This window comes from Triturus cristatus, chromosome 2_1 (genome assembly GCF_964204655.1).
Source record: "Triturus cristatus chromosome 2_1, aTriCri1.1, whole genome shotgun sequence".
Taxonomy (NCBI): domain Eukaryota; kingdom Metazoa; phylum Chordata; class Amphibia; order Caudata; family Salamandridae; genus Triturus; species Triturus cristatus.
In genome coordinates, this window is record NC_140581.1 from 122425981 (window position 1) to 122449193 (window position 23213).

The window sequence follows — 23213 nt, forward strand, 5'->3', positions numbered from 1 at the left end:
GTAAATTGTTTTCCCTGTTAAACATGTATTTTCTTCATTCCCATTAAGTGTGTGGGTCTTTCCTCTCGTTTGCAACATGGACAATTTGAGTACGTTTTCAGCTTGAGAAACTACATACAAGTGCATGAGTACCCTTCTCTTTCACATAAGATTTCAGGTCAGATCACACAGGAATACAAATCTGCACCCAACCCTAAATTTGCAACAACGAATTGCAAAAGTAAAATTTAACTAATACCTAGCTTGTGAATTGCTATTGGCTATTTACCCTGAAAGGATTTTTGCTGAACTTTGAGTGCACAAATGTGGATATGAATGGCGACCCTGGTTATTTTATTAAAAGTCAATGAAACATGCTTGATTTATTAGACTTCAGCCAGTCTTTTGGGTTTTTTTTAGTTAAAGGTTGGACTTCGGCCCTGGGCTTGTTCTTGAGACCCAGACGCCCACTCTCAATCACAAGTCCTTAGGCACACACATCCATACAGAGTTCTATACATGGATCTGTAAGAGGACCAAGCCAGACTCTATCCTATATAATCCATCACAAAACAATACGTTTGTAGATTTCCAACATTGCTGGTCACTATCCTCTGCGGCTCAGCTCTAAACTGTGCAAACCTCAATTAAACAGTGTCCACAGATAATATTGATGCTGTTCATTGAAAATCTAAAATCATTATAGGGCTTCCAGATTCAAAAAGCACTTCAAGACCTTACAGACGGCGGTAATTCTGTATGTTAATGCATGTAGCATAAAATATTTGTTGGTTTGAGAGAGAATTTCTCCAAAGGGTAGAGTTGACTAATAGTCATTCAATGGTCAATGAGACTGCACTCAGTCTAAGTGTTCAAGACAGTGTCTTTGTTGGTAGGACAAAGATGAGATAACCTGCCATTATAAACCTCTCAACAACACTTATGTTTGGCCTTTACATTTACATTTACAAATATGTAAATGTCTTTACTTTCTTACACAAACAAACCAATTTAATGCTGAGAGTTTTATTTTTATAAAGGACATGAGAGACCTGGTTCACAAAATGTGTCCAATTCTTGGTGCACAAACGTTAAATTCAGAAACAATGTTCTCAAGGCTGTTAAGCCCAGCTGTGGGACTGAGCAAATGCTGAATCCTTGACAGGTTTGAACTCTCTATGGGCTGTTTTGGGTAGTTACCGGTCGCTTAAAATCATTTGCAGTATGACAGATATTCACCAGTTCAGAAACGTCAAAAGGGCATTTCTGGTGTTGCAACTGCTGGTTTTAGTGGTATTGAAGCAGTGCAACATCGAGACATGGGCCTAATACTCAAAGCCATTTGCATAAGTATGTTTTTGCACGTGTAAATCCAATCCAGTGGTGGGGTTGGCCAGACAATTTTGGTAACATCTGCAGACATGTATTTGTGGGTATTCTCATGCTGGAAAAGGTCCAAAATGTACTTCTGTCACAGACCTGAATAAATATCTGGTGGGAATGTGCCAGAACACTCCTTACAATTGTTCAGGGTGTAGGTGACAACAGAAAAAGTTGCAACTGCACCCGACACAAACACCTTTTTGCATGACCATTTGAATGTTATATAAAAATATGCATATGGGAAGCCCTTCACATTGAACTCGAATAGGAATTCTCTAATGATTTTAAGGGGCAGTCTGAAAAACTGTGAATATTGTGTGGTTTCCGAGCATAGTCTTGGAACTTTTGAGAATTCCTAAAATTTGGAGCTCTGTGAGTTAGTAAACCTGTGGATAAAGATTTCAATATTTTTATTAATCCAGCCAATCGTTCCCAAATCCTTTACAACATAGATGAGACTGGGGACTCCTGCCCATTTTCCTAGTCGACTGCCAGGACAACTTCCCATGTCAACATCTAACAGTACTTTTTAGAGTCATGGTTGCTAATACAGGAAAGCATAACTATAAAGTGAGCCAGCTGACCGATCCACTTACTATAGCACCCAGAGATCTCCATCATATTGTTAACTTTATTTGAGTCTTCCCAAATAATCCTATTGTATGTGTCTTGGATTTTATAAATTTTCTTTCTTTGCTTTGACCACTTTCACATAGCCTATATTTATACGCTTGAACATCTAGGTTTGTCTTTTTCCTCGTTGATAGGAAATCAATTCAAACTAAGATTCTCATCTGGAGCCCTACGCACACCACCTGAACACGGCCCCAAACCACAGCTACATCGCAATCCCTCACTCAAACGCCCCAGGCATAAACTGGACCATGTTGCCTTTCTGGCGGCCTTAAGCACTCAGATCCCAGAAAGGTCCGCTAATATTGAAGAGGCCGATCTGCACGTTCGAGGGTGGGTTACCAAAGCACTGGGCAACTGTGTCCTGTTTAAACTCACTCATTCTAAAAATGTACGGGCTAACTTCTGGTATAATGAGCCTCTGACCCTAGCCAGGAAGAACTGAAAGTTCTTAGAGCGAGCCTGGTGGCGATCTTATGATCCTCTGGCTAAAGCACACTACAGAAGTGTGATTAAGGCTTACCACAAATTGGTCCACAAGACTAGGGCAGCATACTACACCAACCTGACCACAAGCAATAACCCTACTAAAACCATCTTCTCTCTCTTGAAGGACCTGGTAAAGTTCCCTTCTACCTCAGACCGTACTATATATTCTAGTCTGCAATGTGAAGCACCGGTCAAATTCTTTGTGGAAAAGGTGGAACGCATCTATAGTAGCTTCAACTCAGTCGATACCTCCCATGGCACGGGGAGAATTGTATCTGCGGGCTCTGAGACCTACTCGCTCGCTTCGCTCCACCCTATCCCCCATCAAGCTATGGAAGCGCTGTTTGTTAAAGTAAAATCAGGGTCCCCAGATGACTCCATGAAACCCGGCGCTTTCAGAAAATTTCAACAGTGTCTCCTGCCTGAATGCTGGGAGTGAATTAATTTATCCCTATCCTCGGCAGTGGTCCCTACGCCCTGGAAGCATGCCTAGGTAATTCCCCTACTGAAAAAACTAACACTACATGTGTCTAAGCCAGAAATCTTCTGGCCGATCTCGCTGCTCCCGTTCCTGTCCAAAATCATGGAATTACATGTTAATTCGATCTTAACTCATTACCTGGAAACAAACTCAATATTAGATCCATCTCAAAATGGGTTCTGGCCTCGGCATAGTACAGAGTCCGCCTTGCTGGCGGTCATAGAACAGCTACGGACATCCTTGGTTGCAGGCAGACCTACAGCATTAATTCTATTGGATCTGAGCGCGGCCTTTGACACGGACACCCATGAGAGCCTGCTCCAACGTCTGGAGGAGATCGGTGTCAAGGGAAAGCCCTCTCCTGGTTTTTGGCCTTCCTTGACAGTCGGACTTTTCACGTTGCTGCCCCTCCTTTCCTCTCTTACACTCTCCCATTATGCTGTGGGGTGCCCCAGGGGTCAGCATTGAGCCCTACCTTATTCAACGTCTATGTGAGACCGTTGGCTCTGCTGGCCAAAGCCCGGGGCATCTCCCTGGTGTCACAGGCAGGTGACACTCAGTTGGTGATCGCCTTCTCCAACAATCCCAGCCAGGACGTAGCTAAATTCAAACAGGATCTAACAGCCATCTTGGAGTGGATGGCTGCTTATTGATTATTTGCAGCTAAGTTCAGCCAAATCCGAGATCCTTCTGGTGGGCAGGGATTCCCATCTCTGGGGCAATGAGTGGTGCCCCCCATACTAAAACCTGTGGTGAAGAACCTAGGAATAATGATGGACAATGATCTCACCTTCGAGGCCCACGCCAAATCAGTGGCAGGGAAATGTTTCGGACTGTTGCATGGCTTAAATCCAATACTAGATCCATTTGACTCTCAAACTCGGCAGCTGATCATCCAATCATCAATCCTGGCCAGATTGGACTATGGTAATGTGTTACTTCTGGGTGCCAACAAATCTGTGATCAAAAGGCTGCAGCGCGTCGCGCTATCTTCGCCCTTCCCAAACACTGCCATGTCTCCAATCTTCTCTGCCGCCTACATTGGCTTCCTCTCGAACAGAGAGTGTGCTTTGAAACATTGTGTATCACCCATAAGATCTTTTTGGACATCGGCCCAAGAATCTTGAGTGAACTATGTTCTTACTACACACCCACACGAGCGCTGCACTCTGCAGATCTTCTCCTGGCCAGAGTCCCTTGGTTGCGGAGGGCCAGAGCGGGTGGCCGTTCCTTCAAGCTGTTGGCTCCCGCCCTTTGGAACTCCCTGCCTCTTCACATCCGCAGCAGCCCTGATCACCTGACCTCCAGAAGGCTGGTGAAGACCTGGCTTTTCTCCAACTGTTAATCTTTCCTCTTTTTGTCTTCTCACTCTGTGTTCAACTTAGCACTGGGACGTCCTCATGCTGGGGCAGCCATGCGCTTTACAAATTCTCTGACATAACATAACATATAATCACAGTCCTTTCCCGTTGATATCCTAAAAATGTAGTGACACCTAGACTAGAAACTGAAAGCTTCTGATTCAGTAAGGATAAGATGCCACAATGCAAGCAGTATTACTCTCCGCATGGCTCGCTTCAGTGCAATTAACCAAACTTTGAGTGTTCCCTAGTGAATACCATAAAGGCTTAGAGGTAGTAGTTTGGAGGGAGAGGTATTGTTCAGGAAATCTTGTTTAACGACATTTTTTCCAAAAATGTAGTCTTGCATGTTTCATTTAGACATATGTAGAGATGATTTCCTCTATGCACCATTATCTAGACTCTGGCATTTTCCCAGGAGGGTTTCCAGGGCTCCTAAAGTGCCTGCCTCTTTTTACATTGAAGGTCTCTTTAATGACAACTTTCCACATCTTTTGTTGGAACTTTCGTTCTTTAAGGTGCACACTAGAACTTCAGCATATAGGTTCCTCAATATAAGCCTGCCCAGCATGGCCAACGCTTTTTATATCCTCTCAATGTTCAGCCACATCACAAATGCATTCTGGAGCCCACTCCTGTTCACCAAGATCACTCCTTGTTATTGCCTCCAGGGCATCCAAATTGATAATCTGGGCTCCCCTGAAGCACCACTCAGTTTTTTCAGGGGTCTCCAACGAGTAGCTCGGGAGCTACTGGTAGCTCGCCAGTACCCTCAAAGTAGCTCTCAGAAGTGAAGTCAATCCCAGTATCTCATTCAGAGAGTCTATGCAGAGAATCTAAGCATATTAAACAAGCATTAAAAATGCAATAGGTCTCGTCTTTCATTAAGTTAAAGCCATTTGCTTTGCTATACAATACTATTAGCAAACCAAATGGCTCTAACATAATCAAAGTCGAGACCTGTTGCATTTTCAATGCTTGTTTGTTGTGGCTAGAAAGTGACCGATGATGATAACGTGGACATACTGGCGAGTACCATCTAGCAGCCCTGTGGGTTTGCGCATGTGATGTGCTTTCTAGCCCTTTCACTCATCTCTTGAGTTGTGTATACACATTTATTTTGACCAGGGCGGGATGTGTATTTGATGTAGTTATTGATGAAAATAGTTTTTTTAATTGAACAGTAACGACTAATCAGTTCATGGATTGCTAGCCAGAACTGTACTGGGAGGCTTCTTTGAGAAGCATTAAATGACCCCCAGGAGTCTTGAAAAGAAGTGTGATTCACTGCTCTCCGGGTTGGACCTATTATTGTTTATAATTGATTGAGTGGGGGGCTGGATGACTCCTTGTTTCCCCCTTTTGCTCTTATTGTGAATGTGCTTCCATTTGGTTGTCAGAGTTTACCAGGTAGGTGCCAACCCTCCAGATCTCTCAAGACATGAGCCTAGATAGAGAACGCCCTTCCCCTTCCCCCACCCCGAGTCCTTTGGAAGTTCCTTATGGCATCTTGTAAGGCTGCCACTGGATAGTTGAGCCCTTATTTGCCGTCCTTCATGGAATGCAGGAGAAATGCAGTGCTGCATTGTGTGAAGAGTGGAAATGATGCAGAACGTCCAGATTTAGCAAATGTCACTCTCTAAATAAATCGTTAGGGATGTACATGCTAAAACTGGCTTTTCTGCGTGATACCCAGCCGTGTACTTTGATGCACAGGTTAGTTAGTAGTTTCTAGCCTAGGATTTGTACTCTAGGTACAGATTCCATGATAAATCTCCACATGTAGACAACAGCACAGGGGTCTGGCGTGTAAGATGTGTGCTTGTTATACATAGGTATATTTGGTGACGCGCCACTTGACCTCTTGCTTGCACCTGGTTTCACCAAGCATTCAAATGTGGCGCAAAGCCAGATCACATTATCTTAGTAGTTCTGGCTGTGCACCAAAATCTATAAAATCTTGCGCTGGCCCACCCCAGATATGTCAATCTTGCTGATGGTCGCATGACTTTGTGGTGCATAAATACGGGCCTTCGTTCACTCTGCGATGCTCACTGAAAATAACCACTCAGTCGATGGCAGCTAAAACCCAATGATGTTCTCGCTATAGGACTCTGCCACGGTTTTCCCTTCTCCTAGCACAGCATGTCTGCCTGTAAAGCAGTCATCACCATCATCAGTAAGGCTAATCTAAAATCTACATTGAGTATATAAAGTACAGAACAATACACTTAAAATGCATTTAATAGCTTGCCAATTTTGGCCCACCATCAGTTTATAAAACTCGTTGAGAAGTTTCTGTCACAAGTCAAGAGCAGTGAAAGGTTGTGAGTACTCTCTGGGTACACCTCAAACCGACAGGTGCAGAAAACCCACAGACTACCCACCGTGCAGCCCAATAAATAAAAGTGAAATGCATCCTCCAGCCATATCCCCCTGTACATCCAACTCTTAGTTGAATCATTAAACTTATCATATATTGTGACTGAATGATTATTATGAGAATGCAGACTCTAGTTTACATAAGTGGAGTTTGAACTCAGTGTTATAAGAACAGCGAACATTCTTGTCATCAATGATTTCAGAGCTGTCCAGATTAGTCGACATCTATTGCTGACTAATCGATTATGACTCAATCATGTTATAATTGAACCATAATCGATTAGTCACATGATTTACAAGTCTTGCGATCTACGAGAGCAGAAATCTAGCACCGAATACAGCGGTGTTGCTGATTCTAAGCACTATAAGAACAGGCGTTAGTAGTATCCAATGCAATTATTGACTTCGGAAGGATTAAAGGCTGAATTGGCCTTTCCGTGACTCGAAGTCATGACATGCAGTTCTCATGCGCAGGGCTTGCTTTTGTGTCCAGGGTCACACTGTGCAAGTAACATACATGTATGCAAGAACCTGGAATGTATGAGTCACCAGAGACTGGTTTGTCTTCCAATACCCCAAGGAGCAGGTAGGATCCCGAAGAGAGGTTACGCTACAAGGAAAGAGAACACCCGCTGGCATACAGGAAACATTAGCAGAACTTATTAACAAAAAAACAGGCAACACACAGCATTTTTGAGGGAAGAAAAAAGGGAGTCCAAACTTCAGTTTTAGGACTGACGGATTCACTCATTGATGCTGCTCAAACCTGCTTCTCGAGGTACCTAAACTCAGCCCTTCGCATGCAGAGACCTCTAGTGGCGGACTGGGGGAATAACATCAGCCACACTGAACTATTTAAATAAAAATAAATAACCTGAAGCTGGAATGCAGCCAGTCCACCCATTTGGCACACTGCGCGCCAATGCTCTGCTAATTAAAACAAGCGCGGCGGTAATCGATTCAACATGTGCACACGGACGGAGGGACAAAAAATGCACGCGCATGTGGACAGCCCGACGCCATCTTTGTCCCTCCATACGCGTGCACATGTTGAATTGATTACAAAAAGCCCTCGCATGGCGAGAGCAGTGCTGTGCGCTGCTAACGCCAGGTGAGACCTAAAAAGGCAGCACTTCTCATCTGAAGATCTTTAGCCAACTAGCCTATGGCAGGGACTAATATTAACAATCAAACACGCACTGTGTCGGCCTATTGAGTCTGCCACATGGTCACCTTTATCCAATCTCGGACTAAGTCACAAGGTGATTAGCCATGTGGTAGTCCCCTGCTTTATCAATTTCACCATGTGTGTGAACAGTGGGCCATAAATGAAGAGTGGCAGTGGTACTAAAGTGTGGGACTGCAGGAGTCAGAGTGAAAATGTTTCAGTTGGGTGCATGAGCAGCCAAGGGCTGAGGAAAGCTATGATCCTGAGCAGAGAAAATGAAGAACCTCATCTGCATTCATCTATGTTTGCGTCCATTATAAACACTGTTGCTTCCTGGTGTCGAGGACTACCAAATGGGTATGCTAGCCCCCATCATATGTGCTTTGTCTGTGGCACAATTGTGTCAGTTCATGGCATAATAGTGCCAATGACATAATTATGGCCATCCTTTACTATTTTGGGTATTCGTGGTCTAGTTATGGTACACTGGCAGCCATCAGTGACATATTAAGATCATGATTGCACTATATTTAGGTGTCCCTGATATAATTGCGGCTGCGACTTGCATAATAATGACCATGATTAATAATATGGTGGCCATCCTGGTCCTTATGGTGTCCAGAGAGCTGTACTCCTGAGGCGGAAGCTGGGAGCGGACTCGTATATTTTAAACATTTGAGTGTCACTTGTTGTTTGATTGTGCTTTTAAAAACCTACCTCATCTTGGGCAGTTCCTAGGACTGGAACCCTTACTTTGGCAACCCGCAGAGCAGATCTTATCGCTGATCGCGGACTCTGTCAAAAACAAACATTGACCGACGCCATTGACGGCGTGCACCGAGGCCACGCCCCTTCGAGGCCACGGCCCCCCCACCCACGTATAAAAGGCGCTGAGAACTAGCGCACTTTAGAACTGTACTCCTGAGGCGGAAGCCGGGAGTGGACTCGTATGTTTTAAACATTTGAGTGTCACTTGTTATTTGATTGTGCTTTTAAAAACCTACCTCATCTTGGACAGTTCCTAGGACTGGAACCCTTACTTTGGCAACCCGCACAGCGGATCTTATCGCTGATAGCGGACTCTGTCAAAAACAAACATTGACCGACGCCATTGACGGCGTGCACCGAGGCCACGCCACTTCGAGGCCACACCCCCCATCAGCGCCCTTCCCCTACTAATAAATATGTGCCTTTGGCGGAAGCGCAGCGGACGAGCGCAGCGGGCGCGCCGTCAGCGCGCCAAAGGCATGCCCGTCTGCGCCAGGACGAGCCTAGGGCCAGGGACTCTGGACCTCTCTACTCAAGTAAGGCTGTCATACTCCAGAGACTCCCTGCTCCAACTGAACCAGTCCCTACAGCCTTCCTGTACTAATATCCTTAAAGGTGAGAGCTCGTGTGCCCACTGCCCTCATTGCCCATTCAAACTTACTCCTGCTTTGAAGAACCAAGCACCCCTGACAATCACTAAAATGGCTTTGTTAAATTGCAGATCTCTGCCCAAACATGCGCAGGAAATCCATATGCTACTAGATGAGGAGCAACTTGAGATTCTGTTTCTCACTGAAACATGGCTCACCCCAGACTCAGACTACGATATTGTACAGGCGCTACCTCAGGGCTACCTCCTGCAACACTTGGATCGAGCAAAGGGAAGGGGAGGAGGGATTGCTATTATCCACAAGGACCAATTTCCATGTAGATTTCACGATCGTCCCCTATTGGATTGTGAAAATGTACACTTTAGCATTCAACTGTCCCCATGTAACTCCCTCTCAGGAGTCCTCATCTACCGCCCACCAGGGCCTCTGGGCCAATTCTGTAGCTCCCTCCTGGAATTTTCTACGGCCATGTCTAGCACTTTATCCAACATGATAATTTTAGGGGATCTTAATATCCATATCGACAACAGCGATGACAATACCGCATCAGAACTACTTACAGACCTGGCTGCTCTTCATCTCCATCTTCAGAGCGACCAACCTACGCATACGCTTGGACATTTACTCGACCCCATCATATGCAATATTGACGATCTTAAAACTAATGCCCCGATCCCCCTGCCATGGTCGGATCACCTGCTCATCCCCTTTAAGTGGGAGATCCCTAATATCTCTCCTCCCAACAATCCCCCCGGCAAACCGACGCGTCCCTGGGCCAAACTAGACATCGATAAATGGAAGCAGGTTTTGGAACTCCTTAAACCAAACCATGAAATAGACCCTGTTACAGCAGATATGGAGTTTTCCTCTTGGATTGAAAACTCTCAACACGATCCTTCCTAAAAAAACATATTTGACCTCCCGTAAAAAAACTTCCTCCCCATGGTTCACCCAGGAGACTCGCCATCTGAAGAAGCTCTGTAAAAGGGCCAAAAGAGTGTGGCGGAAAGACTTCGACCCTAATAGCAAGAAGGACTATAGATTGTCCATTCTTAACTATAAAAAAGCCCTGAAAATTGCCCAAACCGCTTTTTTCCAAGAGAAAATCAGTGCGGCATCTTGCTCATCTAGGGAGACTTTCCAAATCGTAAAACAACTTCTAAAAACACCAGAACCCACAGGCTCGATTGATCCTTCGGACAACCACTGTGATAAGTTGGCTACGTTCTTTGATCAAAAGATACAAAATATTCTACAGCAAATTCCGCCCCTCTCCCCTATGGACCCCTCATCGCTGTCCGTAATGCAGGTCAACAACCTCAACACGGAACTTGACATACTCGCCCCCATAAGCCCGGACATTCTGTCCCCCATCCTCCATTCACTTAAAAGTGGCTCACCGTCGGACCCCGCCCCAGTAAAAATTTTAAAGCAGGTAGCACCTACCATTCTCGCACCAATGGTAAACGTGATCAATGCCTCTCTGACAAACGGATTGGTACCCCCTAGCTGGAAGAAGGCGAAGGTTAGGACCCTACTTAAAAAACCTAATTTAGATCCCCCTCAACCTATCCAACTTCAGGCCGATCTCTCTTCTCCCGTGTATCAGCAAGATAACAGAAAAATTCATCAATTCCCAGCTGTCTAACTACCTCGAAATTAACGAACTACTCAAATCTTCACAGACAGGCTTTCGCCCGGGCCAGGGTACTGAAACTGCGATGGTGACGGTGGTCGAGGAGGCCAGGAAGATCATGGATGCAGGAGGATCAGTGGCAGTGATCCTCCTGGACCTGAGCGCAGCCTTCGACACGGTCAACCACCAGATCCTGGCCCAGCGACTTAAAGATCTTGGGATCACAGGCACTGCCCTGTCTTGGCTGAAATCGTTCCTTCAGGACCGTTCATTCCAGGTGATAGAGGGCAATTACACATCTAAAGAGACCCCTATACGCTGCGGAGTGCCACAGGGCTCTTCTTTGAGCCCCACGCTCTGCAACGTATATATGTCCCCCCTGGAAAAGATAGTCACCCCATATGGGATCAAACTCCTGACGTACGCAGATGACACGCAGCTGGTTGTCTTTCTTACTCAGCAGGAAAATCCCACCATCGACCTCTACTCCTGCCTGAGAGATATAGTCAGCTGGATGGACAGATCTCACTTGAAGCTTAATGGCGACAAGACGGAGATTCTGGTGATGGGGAATCAGGCCCACTTTCATCCAGACTCTCTCTGGCCCCCATGCATGGGCAAACCCCCAACTCCCAAAACCGAGATTAAAAGCCTCGGTCTATGGCTAGACCAAAATCTCACCATGCATACCCAAGCTAGAAAAACGGCTGGAGTCTGCTTTGGTCTCCTGCGCTCTACCCGGAAAATCCTACCACTGCTCCCTTTCCAATCAAGGAAACTTCTGATCCAGGGCCTCATTTTGTCAAGGCTGGATTACGGAAACGCACTGTACCTGGGCGCACCGCGGAAAGTTACAACTAAATTACAGGTAGTGCAGAATGCGGCCGCTAGGATTCTGACCAACACTAAGAGTCGCTATTCGGCCAAACCAGCCATCCGAGCGCTGCACTGGCTACCCGTCGTGGAAAGAGTGCAGTTTAAGGCACTCTGTCTAGCGCACAAAATTCTCAATGGAAAAGCACCCCCTATCCTCAAAGACCTGGTGACTCCCTACACCACCTCCAGACCCCTCCGATCCTCTAATGCCCACCTTACTCTGCCGCCTAAGATCAAGAGAGCACGTTCAGGAGGTCGACGTTTTTCATACAACGCTTCCAAACTGTGGAACTCCCTCCCCTCTGACCTCCGCCGCGCACAACCCAACCTTCTGACATTCCGCAAATCTCTGAAGACCTGGCTGTTCCCGTAAGCTTCCCCTCTTGATTCCACCTGTACTTGTTCAGCGCTGGGACGCTCACGGGCAGCCATGCGCTTTAGAAATCCGGTAACATTTAACAGACTTGGCACAATTTATACTGGTGGGCATTATTGGCATTATACAGTCGTCCTCGGTGCTATGGTGCCATGGATTATGACTGTAATACCTGAGCATTTGAAGCAGTCCATATGAGGCATTTGTACAGGTGAGTGCCCAATTAAAATGACTAGCTGATGTTTGGGGACTATGTATTTCCTAAAAATGAAATCCTGTATTTTAAAGGCATTTGTTTCAAACAAGGGGTTTCTTCAGGAAAATTTAGTTTGTTTGCCCAAAATGGAAAGTGGTGATAGAAAAATCTGTATATTTTCAGAAATTGATATGCTGATGAAGACAAAAGGTTGCAATTCCAAAACACATTTAAAGTTGATACTTGAAAGATATGTCAAGCTGAATTGAGGAGACTTATTGCTGTGGTTATGTCCTTTGTGCCACAAGGCATGTGAAGATTTGAATGTTACTTTATCAGTCCGATGGGGGCATTTAATATTGATAAATGTTTCCCTAGCATTTTTTCTGGTACTATCACCTGGAATATTTGGATGGCACTATGATAATCCTGCTTAGGGTGGTAAAAGTGTAATGTTTACATGTGCTGTCAATATTTTACAGTGATAAAATGTGCTAGTAGCTCAACAGAACTTTCCTTGAGCTGAAGTAGCTCTCAATGCAGAAAAGGTTGGAGACCGCATCTGTCATGCGCTCTGTTGCCATGCAACGGCTCTTTAGACCTCAGAGGCGAGTGTCAGCACCGACCCCCATGCTCCTAGTTTGTATTCCAAGCTCTCCCTTACCCTTAGCAGTGCCCCCAGAAGAGCCCATCCAATTTTAAACATCTGTATATTAATGCTTGCATATTACACGCATTGTGTTAAATTACTTCAAAGAAGCAAAATGGAGACTGGAGATTTAAAAAGAGTAAACGCGTCCTGATGTTCCCAACTGAATGAAAGATTTTTGATGATATTTTGTTTCATTTAGTTATCACAGTAACCTGGCAAAACATTAGGTTCTTGATAGCAGATTTGAACGAGGAGTCAAGTGTGCAGAGAGACCCAGCAAGGAATAATTTGTGGTATGTCCAGTGGTGGATATAAGCAGATGCATCACCACCTTCTCCAGCCATCACAGATTGGTTTGGGCCTGAGGGTACAATTGAGAATATTTTTGGCTGGAGAAGTAAATCAAAAGTATTATTCGCTGAAAAAAACAAAGGTTAAAATGGCGTTATAGTTAGGTGACATTGTCAGTTAAAATGTGACATTTTAAACTCTAAAAACCACTAAAGATTCACCAGAGGTAACTTGACTTTGCACCCTCTCCATGCAGAGTGTTGTAATCAATGATGCAATTTCAGATTTCACCCAGATGTTGTTAATGATGTTGTCTTATAACGTGTCATGAGTGATATCATTTGTAAAATCATAAGCAGTGCAAAAGATATTTCTGCCTAATTTAGTTTAATGCTGTTTTGGCTGTAGGACTGTTCCTATGCAAATTGCATGGGTAAAAATTTGTTTCTCGGTCCCCCACACTTGACAGATCACCTCAAAACTTTCCAGATAGAAGATGGGGTGGATGAACCTTTTCTGTGGGAGGTTTTATTCGGATTTGTCAGTTAGCGCCAGGTTGTTAGCAAACCAAAAAATACATTTCCTGTGGAAACCTGGTCCTAGTTATAACTACACAGTGATGACCACCACTGAGTAATTTAAAAGTATTTATATGGACCGCTTATTCGATGAAGTGGAAATGTTGGGTGCCATATTTAAACATTTAAGCATGTATAGGAACTTTTTGTGTAAATATAACCATTAAGAAAAAGTATGTTCCTACAGCTTCATTGCTTGTTAATCATCAGTAATTGTAGACAAGTCACCTTATTTTCATAGGACTTTACATGTGATGGAATAGAACTCTACTTGCTGCCTATGGCATGTAACTAAAGTGCTGTTTGTAATATCAAATGGTGGCAGTACTGTGAAGACGTGCCCTAATGAGGTAGGAAGTAAATCTGGCAATCACACCTTGGCTGTTCTAATTCTGTAATTGTGCCGATCACACTATTTAGCCAAAAACCTAAGACCTGCATGAAGTCGAAAATATTTTTTTGAATTCATGCCAAGAAAAGCCAACCTTGATCAGAAAGGGAAGATTAAAATGACTTTGAAGAAGAAACCAGTTGCTCTTAGGAGGTGGTTGTGGAATTTCACCATCTGCCAGCTCTCACTTGTGGTCAAATTGGGAGATGCTGAGCTCTGAACTGTAGCAAAGAACATGTATCTCCAACCCTGCATCTGAAGGCAGGCAGACCGCTGCGGTTGTCTGAAGACTATCCAGATGAATATAAAACCCCAAAGTGTCAGGACAAGGCTTTCAGGGTGCTAGGCGAACGAACAGTTGTGGGAAGAGTCCTACGTGAGAAGAGAGACATGCAAGGAGTCTCAGAGCTGGAAATCAACATTGAAAATATGGATGAGGGTGGGAGATTGGGTGAGCGCTCACTTCAAGGAAGAGAGACTTATGTAGGTAGCCCGGTTAGTCACTCTGCAGGGCGCAGAGTTGGAGTTGGGTCTGCTTTGGCAGCCATGATTTCCATCACCAATGGGAACTCTAAGTAGCAACTGGGGAGACCCAACCTAACAAAACTAATATAGTGAATAGTGCTGAGCAGGAGAAGCATAAATATTTTTTTAGACTGCTGGTTAATTTCTCTGAGCCTTTACATCCTTGCATGACAGAAGGTTTGTATGTTATATGTAGTGGACTTAAGGTTGAGGGCCCGAGCATGGAGGTTGCATTGGTAGCCTACATATTGGTGAAATCATTGGTGGCTCTAGCAACCAAACTGTATTTTGAGCAGAGCATGAGCAGACTGCTCATAACATTTTATTCACCACTCCACACATGTCCATGGAACTTGAACATGCGTGGCATAGTGCTGAATGTACTACGTCTGTCAGCCGGAACGAATGGATAAATACCGCAGAGTGCCTCACTCGGACTGCTCCACCTGGCTCCTCTGATGCTGCAGAGATTCAAGTCTTTTGGAAGACTGATTCTGCATGGAACATGGGCATGGCTGGAATCCTCAAGGCCAATGAATAATCTCCCAATGAAGTGGAAAATAACATTTCAACTAACAGCATCAGTCAGCCTGATCTGTTGTGATGTACCGAAAGGGGCCAATGATGTCACTGTATACCTCCACACTCAAGTAGACATCCTCAAACAAACCACATTCCAGAATGCCTGTTTTTGATGATTATTTGAGATATAGGTCTGGGCAAAGAAAACTGTTTCCCTTCTCTTCACTGGACGGCACCTTGAAGAATCAAAAGGAGTAACCAGTAACAGAAAATAAAACAGTAGAAATCTATTTTAACAAGCATTGAAAATGCAATAGGTCTCGCCTTTGATTAAGTTAAAGCCATTTCCTTTGCTAATTGTATTGTATAGCAAAGCAAATGGCTTTAACTTAATGAAAGGTGAGACCTATTGCATTTTTAATGCTTGATATTTACGCTGTTAGCGTAGAGCTCACGCGACAGTCGGGTCGTTATTATTATTTACGCTTTCCGCGTAGAACTCCTGTCTCAAAAAGCAGCATGCTGCTGGGGTGTTATTAATAGTGACGCTTTCAGCGTAGCGCTCACGCCTCAAGAAGCAGCAGACAGCCAGGCTGTTATTATTATTTACGCTTTCAGCATAGATCGCAGGTCCCAGAAAGCAGAAGACGGCCGGTTTGTTATTAAAAGTGGAACTTCGCGGGCGCCGATATTTTGCGCGTTGCTTTTAGTGAGACAGATTAGCAGAGCCGCTCTGTTCAATCTTTCCTGATCATCTGTAATGAAACAACCTGTGGGATCTGCTGAGGCGACTGCCGGGCTGGTTGGGTCGGATGGGGAACCCGGGGGAGAGAGGAGGTAAAGAGAGGGAGAGACAGGCTGCAGAGAGCGCCGGAGACAGAGAGAGAAGGTCTGCACGAGAAAGTGAGAGCGAGAGAGAAAAGGCAGACACAGTAATATAGGAGGAAGAGTGAGGAGGTGAGAGGAGAGTGAGAGACAGGATATCCCAGGGAGAGAGGGAGATAGAGGGGGTGAGAGAGAGGCTGAATAGGGCAAATACGAGGAGAGAGAGAGGTGGTGTTAAGTGAGGAACCACGGGAGGAAAAGATAGCTAAAGCCATCGAGTAATAGAGAGAGGGAGAGCAATTAAGAGCGGGATGGAGCCAGAGAGAAAGACGGTGAGATGGGAGAGAAGATGTAAAAGGAAGAAGAGAGCAAGCGAGAAAAAGATAACAAGAAAACGATAAAGAGTATGAATGCGAAAAAGAGAAAGGGAGAGAGGGTAAGAGAGAGGCTGGAGAGAGAGAGAGAAGGATGGAGAGAAAAAAGCAAGTGAGCAGTAGAAGACAGAGCGGAGATTAAAAAAGCAAAAATAGAATAGGGAGCGAGAGGGGGTGACAGAGAGATCTAGGAGAGAGAGACAGGAGGTGAGAGAGGCTGATAGTGTGGGAGCGAGGAGAAGCGAGGAAAAAGAAAAGGGAGCGAGGAAGGTTGGGAGACAGAAAGAAACGTAATGGGGGTTATAAAACAGCAAGATGGAAAAGAGAGCGCGCACTTGAAGACGAGATGAGAGGTGAGACATATAAGGGAGGGAGGAAGAGAAAGCGAGGGTCATTGAGAGATGTGGATTTGAGGGGAGCGGAAGCCGGGGAGAGAGAATGTAAGAAACGTAGACAGGAATCAATGAAGCAAGGGGAAGAGAGAGAGTGTTGATTAAAGAGATGCAGAACGAGAGAGAAAGAGGTTGAGAATGAAAATTAAATAAGAAGTAATGCAGGAAAGAAACAGAGCAGCCCAAAGAGTGAGAGGGCGTGTAATCGATCACAGGCAACCAGACACACACATTGTTTAATTGTAAGGAGACACATTTGAGCCAGCAAACACCCATGCAAGCACACTTATACCTATTTTCAGGAAATGTGCAGACCTTAACATTCACTAACAGTACTTGCTGCAAACTTTCATGCGGTGAGAGGGAGCTAGTCGCGAAAGGCGCGCACGCTGATGTCGCATGTAATCCCCAAGAAACGCTGCGCATTCCCATCTTCTGTTAATCCGCGTGCACGCATTGGAATCCGTATTGATTCTAAAAGGCCCTTGCATGGCAAGCGCAGCGCATGCGCTCTGCTAACGCCAGGCGAGACCTAAAAAGGCAGTGGAACTGCTGACACAGATGACCCAAGTACAAATAAACCTACAAACACCCTAAAGGCGTTTGTGAGTTCTACTAAAGAGATGAATATATTGAAGGCCATTCCCAAAAGCACAACATTCGGATATTGTGGAGGGCCCATCAATTGAACTTTTAATTGATTGGCTTAAAGGAGTGTGGACCATAATGGCCTCTCTCCTTGTTTGTCGACTTAGAGGGCACAAGGGGCACTGTTTCACACGTGTGCGCCCACCTATGGCGGTTATTGCCATGCTACTGAAACGTAAAACGTTACAACAAACAAATGATGGACGGAATGCTGACAATGCAGACATTCTCCCCCAGTCAAGAGATCTGGGTTAAATCCATCGTTCTTTTGCCCACTACGCCACCCCAGTTTAGACATGGCCATATGCAAATCAGTCTTGACCCTGTGCCTCATGGGAACAGTCCAGCCCGAACTGCCAAGCCATGTCTTCCCTGGACCGGAATCAAGCATCCTAGGACCGGTTTCTGGCTATCAGCCGTCATCAGCCAGGATAGCTTGACTCCAGTGGCGTAGTGAGCACGGGTCCCACGTCTGGGAATACCCATCCCACTTAGGGTGAAAAGCGTTACAACAAACAAATGATGGACGGAATGCTGACAATGCAGACATTCTCCCCCAGTCAAGAGATCTGGGTTAAATCCATCGTTCTTTTGCCCACTACGCCACCCCAGTTTAGACATGGCCATATGCAAATCAGTCTTGACCCTATGCCTCATGGGAACAGTCCAGCCCGAACTGCCAAGCCATGTCTTCCCTGGACTGGAATCAAGCATCCTAGGACCGGTTTCTGGCTATCAGCCGTCATCAGCCAGGATAGCTTGACTCCAGTGGCGTAGTGAGCACGAGTCCCACGTCTGGGAATACCCATCCCACTTAGGGCGAAAAGCGTTACAACAAACAAATGATGGACGGAATGCTGAGAATGCAGACATTCTCCCCCAGTCAAGAGATCTGGGTTAAATCCATCGTTCTTTTGCCCACTATGCCACCCCAGTTTAGACATGGCCATATGCAAATCAGTCTTGACCCTGTGCCTCATGGGAACAGTCCAGCCCGAACTGCCAAGCCATGTCTTCCCTGGACCGGAATCAAGCATCCTAGGACCGGTTTCTGGCTATCAGCCGTCATCAGCCAGGATAGCTTGACTCCAGTGGCGTAGTGAGCACGGGTCCCACGTCTGGGAATACCCATCCCACTTAGGGCGAAAAGCGTTACAACAAACAAATGATGGACGGAATGCTGACAATGCAGACATTCTCCCCCAGTCAAGAGATCTGGGTTAAATCCATCGTTCTTTTGCCCTCTACGCCACCCCAGTTTAGACATGGCCATATGCAAATCAGTCTTGACCCTGTGCCTCATGGGAACAGTCCAGCCCGAACTGCCAAGCCATGTCTTCCCTGGACCGGAATCAAGCATCCTAGGACCGGTTTCTGGCTATCAGCCGTCATCAGCCAGGATAGCTTGACTCCAGTGGCGTAGTGAGCACGGGTCCAACGTCTGGGAATACCCATCCCACTTAGGGTGAAAAGCGTTACAACAAACAAATGATGGACGGAATGCTGACAATGCAGACATTCTCCCCCAGTCAAGAGATCTGGGTTAAATCCATCGTTCTTTTGCCCACTACGCCACCCCAGTTTAGACATGGCCATATGCAAATCAGTCTTGACCCTATGCCTCATGGGAACAGTCCAGCCCGAACTGCCAAGCCATGTCTTCCCTGGACTGGAATCAAGCATCCTGGGACCGGTTTCTGGCTATCAGCCGTCATCAGCCAGGATAGCTTGACTCCAGTGGCGTAGTGAGCACGAGTCCCACGTCTGGGAATACCCATCCCACTTAGGGCGAAAAGCGTTACAACAAACAAATGATGGACGGAATGCTGAGAATGCAGACATTCTCCCCCAGTCAAGAGATCTGGGTTAAATCCATCGTTCTTTTGCCCACTATGCCACCCCAGTTTAGACATGGCCATATGCAAATCAGTCTTGACCCTGTGCCTCATGGGAACAGTCCAGCCCGAACTGCCAAGCCATGTCTTCCCTGGACCGGAATCAAGCATCCTAGGACCGGTTTCTGGCTATCAGCCGTCATCAGCCAGGATAGCTTGACTCCAGTGGCGTAGTGAGCACGGGTCCCACGTCTGGGAATACCCATCCCACTTAGGGCGAAAAGCGTTACAACAAACAAATGATGGACGGAATGCTGACAATGCAGACATTCTCCCCCAGTCAAGAGATCTGGGTTAAATCCATCGTTCTTTTGCCCTCTACGCCACCCCAGTTTAGACATGGCCATATGCAAATCAGTCTTGACCCTGTGCCTCATGGGAACAGTCCAGCCCGAACTGCCAAGCCATGTCTTCCCTGGACCGGAATCAAGCATCCTAGGACCGGTTTCTGGCTATCAGCCGTCATCAGCCAGGATAGCTTGACTCCAGTGGCGTAGTGAGCACGGGTCCAACGTCTGGGAATACCCATCCCACTTAGGGCGAAAAGCGTTACAACAAACAAATGATGGACGGATTCAAACTGGAAAGGCATGGTGAGCAAAAAAACGATGGATTTAGGCCCAGATCTCTGTACTGGGGTGAATGTATGACATTGTTCTGCATTCTGTCCATCAATTGTTGTTTTTGCATTTGTCACCCCGAGTGGGAAGGGTATGCCCAAACGTGGGTCCCGTGCTCTCCATGCCACTGGAAACAAGCTATCCTGGCTGGAGAGGGGTGAAACTCCGAAACCGGTCCTAGGATGCTTGTTTCCAGTCCAGGGAGGACCTGGCTTGGCAGTTCGGGCTGGACTGTTCCCATGAGGCACAGGGTCAAGACTGATTTGCATATGGCTGGGTTCAAACTGGAAAGGCATGGTGAGCAAAAAAGCGATGGATTTAGGCCCAGATCTCTGTACTGGGGTGAATGTATGACATTGTTCTGCATTCTGTCCATCAATTGTTGTTTTTGCATTTGTCACTCCGAGTGGGAAGGGTATGCCCAGACGTGGGTCCCGTGCTCTCCATGCCACTGGAAACAAGCTATCCTGGCTGAAGAGGGGTGAAACTCCGAAACCGGTCCTAGGATGCTTGTTTCCAGTCCAGTGAGGACCTGGCTTGGCAGTTCGGGCTGGACTGTTCCCATGAGGCACAGGGTCAAGACTGATTTGCATATGGCTGGGTTCAAACTGGAAAGGCATGGTGAGCAAAAAAACGATGGCTTTAGGCCCAGATCTCTGTACTGGGGTGAATGTATGACATTGTTCTGCATTCTGTCCATCAATTGTTGTTTTTGCATTTGTCACCCCGAGTGGGAAGGGTATGCCCAGACGTGGGTCCCGAGCTCTCCATGCCACTGGAAACAAGCTATCCTGGCTGAAGAGGGGTGAAACTCCGAAACCGGTCCTAGGATGCTTGTTTCCAGTCCAGGGAGGACCTGGCTTGGCAGTTCGGGCTGGACTGTTCCCATGAGGCACAGGGTCAAGACTGATTTGCATATGGCTGGGTTCAAACTGGAAAGGCATGGTGAGCAAAAAAACGATGGATTTAGGCCCAGATCTCTGTACTGGGGTGAATGTATGACATTGTTCTGCATACTGTCCATCAATTGTTGTTTTTGCATTTGTCACTCCGAGTGGGAAGGGTATGCCCAGACGTGGGTCCCGTGCTCTCCATGCCACTGGAAACAAGCTATCCTGGCTGAAGAGGGGTGAAACTCCGAAACCGGTCCTAGGATGCTTGTTTCCAGTCCAGTGAGGACCTGGCTTGGCAGTTCGGGCTGGACTGTTCCCATGAGGCACAGGGTCAAGACTGATTTGCATATGGCTGGGTTCAAACTGGAAAGGCATGGTGAGCAAAAAAACGATGGCTTTAGGCCCAGATCTCTGTACTGGGGTGAATGTATGACATTGTTCTGCATTCTGTCCATCAATTGTTGTTTTTGCATTTGTCACCCCGAGTGGGAAGGGTATGCCCAGACGTGGGTCCCGAGCTCTCCATGCCACTGGAAACAAGCTATCCTGGCTGAAGAGGGGTGAAACTCCGAAACCGGTCCTAGGATGCTTGTTTCCAGTCCAGGGAGGACCTGGCTTGGCAGTTCGGGCTGGACTGTTCCCATGAGGCACAGGGTCAAGACTGATTTGCATATGGCTGGGTTCAAACTAGAAAGGCATGGTGAGCAAAAAAACGATGGATTTAGGCCCAGATCTCTGTACTGGGGTGAATGTATGACATTGTTCTGCATTCTGTCCATCAATTGTTGTTTTTGCATTTGTCACTCCGAGTGGGAAGGGTATGCCCAGACGTGGGTCCCGTGCTCTCCATGCCACTGGAAACAAGCTATCCTGGCTGAAGAGGGGTGAAACTCCGAAACCGGTCCTAGGATGCTTGTTTCCAGTCCAGTGAGGACCTGGCTTGGCAGTTCGGCCTGGACTGTTCCCATGAGGCACAGGGTCAAGACTGATTTGCATATGGCTGGTTTCAAACTGGAAAGGCATGGTGAGCAAAAAAACGATGGATTTAGGCCCAGATCTCTGTACTGGGGTGAATGTATGACATTGTTCTGCATTCTGTCCATCAATTGTTGTTTTTGCATTTGTCACCCCGAGTGGGAAGGGTATGCCCAGACGTGGGTCCCGAGCTCTCCATGCCACTGGAAACAAGCTATCCTGGCTGAAGAGGGGTGAAACTCCGAAACCGGTCCTAGGATGCTTGTTTCCAGTCCAGGGAGGACCTGGCTTGGCAGTTCGGGCTGGACTATTCCCATGAGGCACAGGGTCAAGACTGATTTGCATATGGCTGGGTTCAAACTATAAAGGCATGGTGAGCAAAAAAACGATGGATTTAGGCCCAGATCTCTGTACTGGGGTGAATGTATGACATTGTTCTGCATTCTGTCCATCAATTGTTGTTTTTGCATTTGTCACCCCGAGTGGGAAGGGTATGCCCAGACGTGGGTCCCGTGCTCTCCATGCCACTGGAAACAAGCTATCCTGGCTGAATAGGGGTGAAACCCCGAAACCGTTCCTAGGATGCTTGTTTCCAGTCCAGGGAGGACCTGGCTTGGCAGTTCGGGCTGGACTGTTCCCATGAGGCACAGGGTCAAGACTGATTTGCATATGGCTGGGTTCAAACTGGAAAGGCATGGTGAGCAAAAAAACGATGGATTTAGGCCCAGATCTCTGTACTGGGGTGAATGTATGACATTGTTCTGCATTCTGTCCATCAATTGTTGTTTTTGCAACTGAAACGTAGAAGCCATAACAGCATTTTCCAGGCAAAAGAGCTTATCAAATCTGAAATATCTGTATAGTAATATTTGCATATTACACGCAGCATGTAAAAGTATTTCAAAGAAGTGAAAAGCAGACTGAAGATTTGTGCTGATGTTCCCCGCTGATTATAAGGTTTTGGATGATATTTTGTTTTTTTCTTATTTAGTTATGACAGATGCATTCCTTCCAGAAATGCTACACATAGTAATCTGGCAATACATTAGGTTGTTGATGGCGCAACAGTTTTATGGTCAGAGGTGGAGATGATAAATGGGACAATACATTGCATGCAATCGTCCATTTCACATACATGTTAACAGTATACATATGCAGAGTTTGAGGCACAGAGACAGTGACTTATTCATAGCACAAGAAATATTGTTCAAGTAGCAAATCTTGAATTAGAATCCAGCATCAGCAGCTTGGATATTAGACCACTTTCCTTCCCCAAATGTTGATGAGTTGTGG

General features: G+C 46.2%; 1 protein-coding gene across 4 annotated transcripts in view; it reads left to right on the forward strand.

Moving 5' to 3' along the window:
* The window catches only part of KIF24 (kinesin family member 24), a 372810-nt gene that overhangs the window by 311066 nt on the left and 38531 nt on the right, over window positions 1-23213 (forward strand). The gene's annotated exons all lie outside the window — the stretch shown is intronic.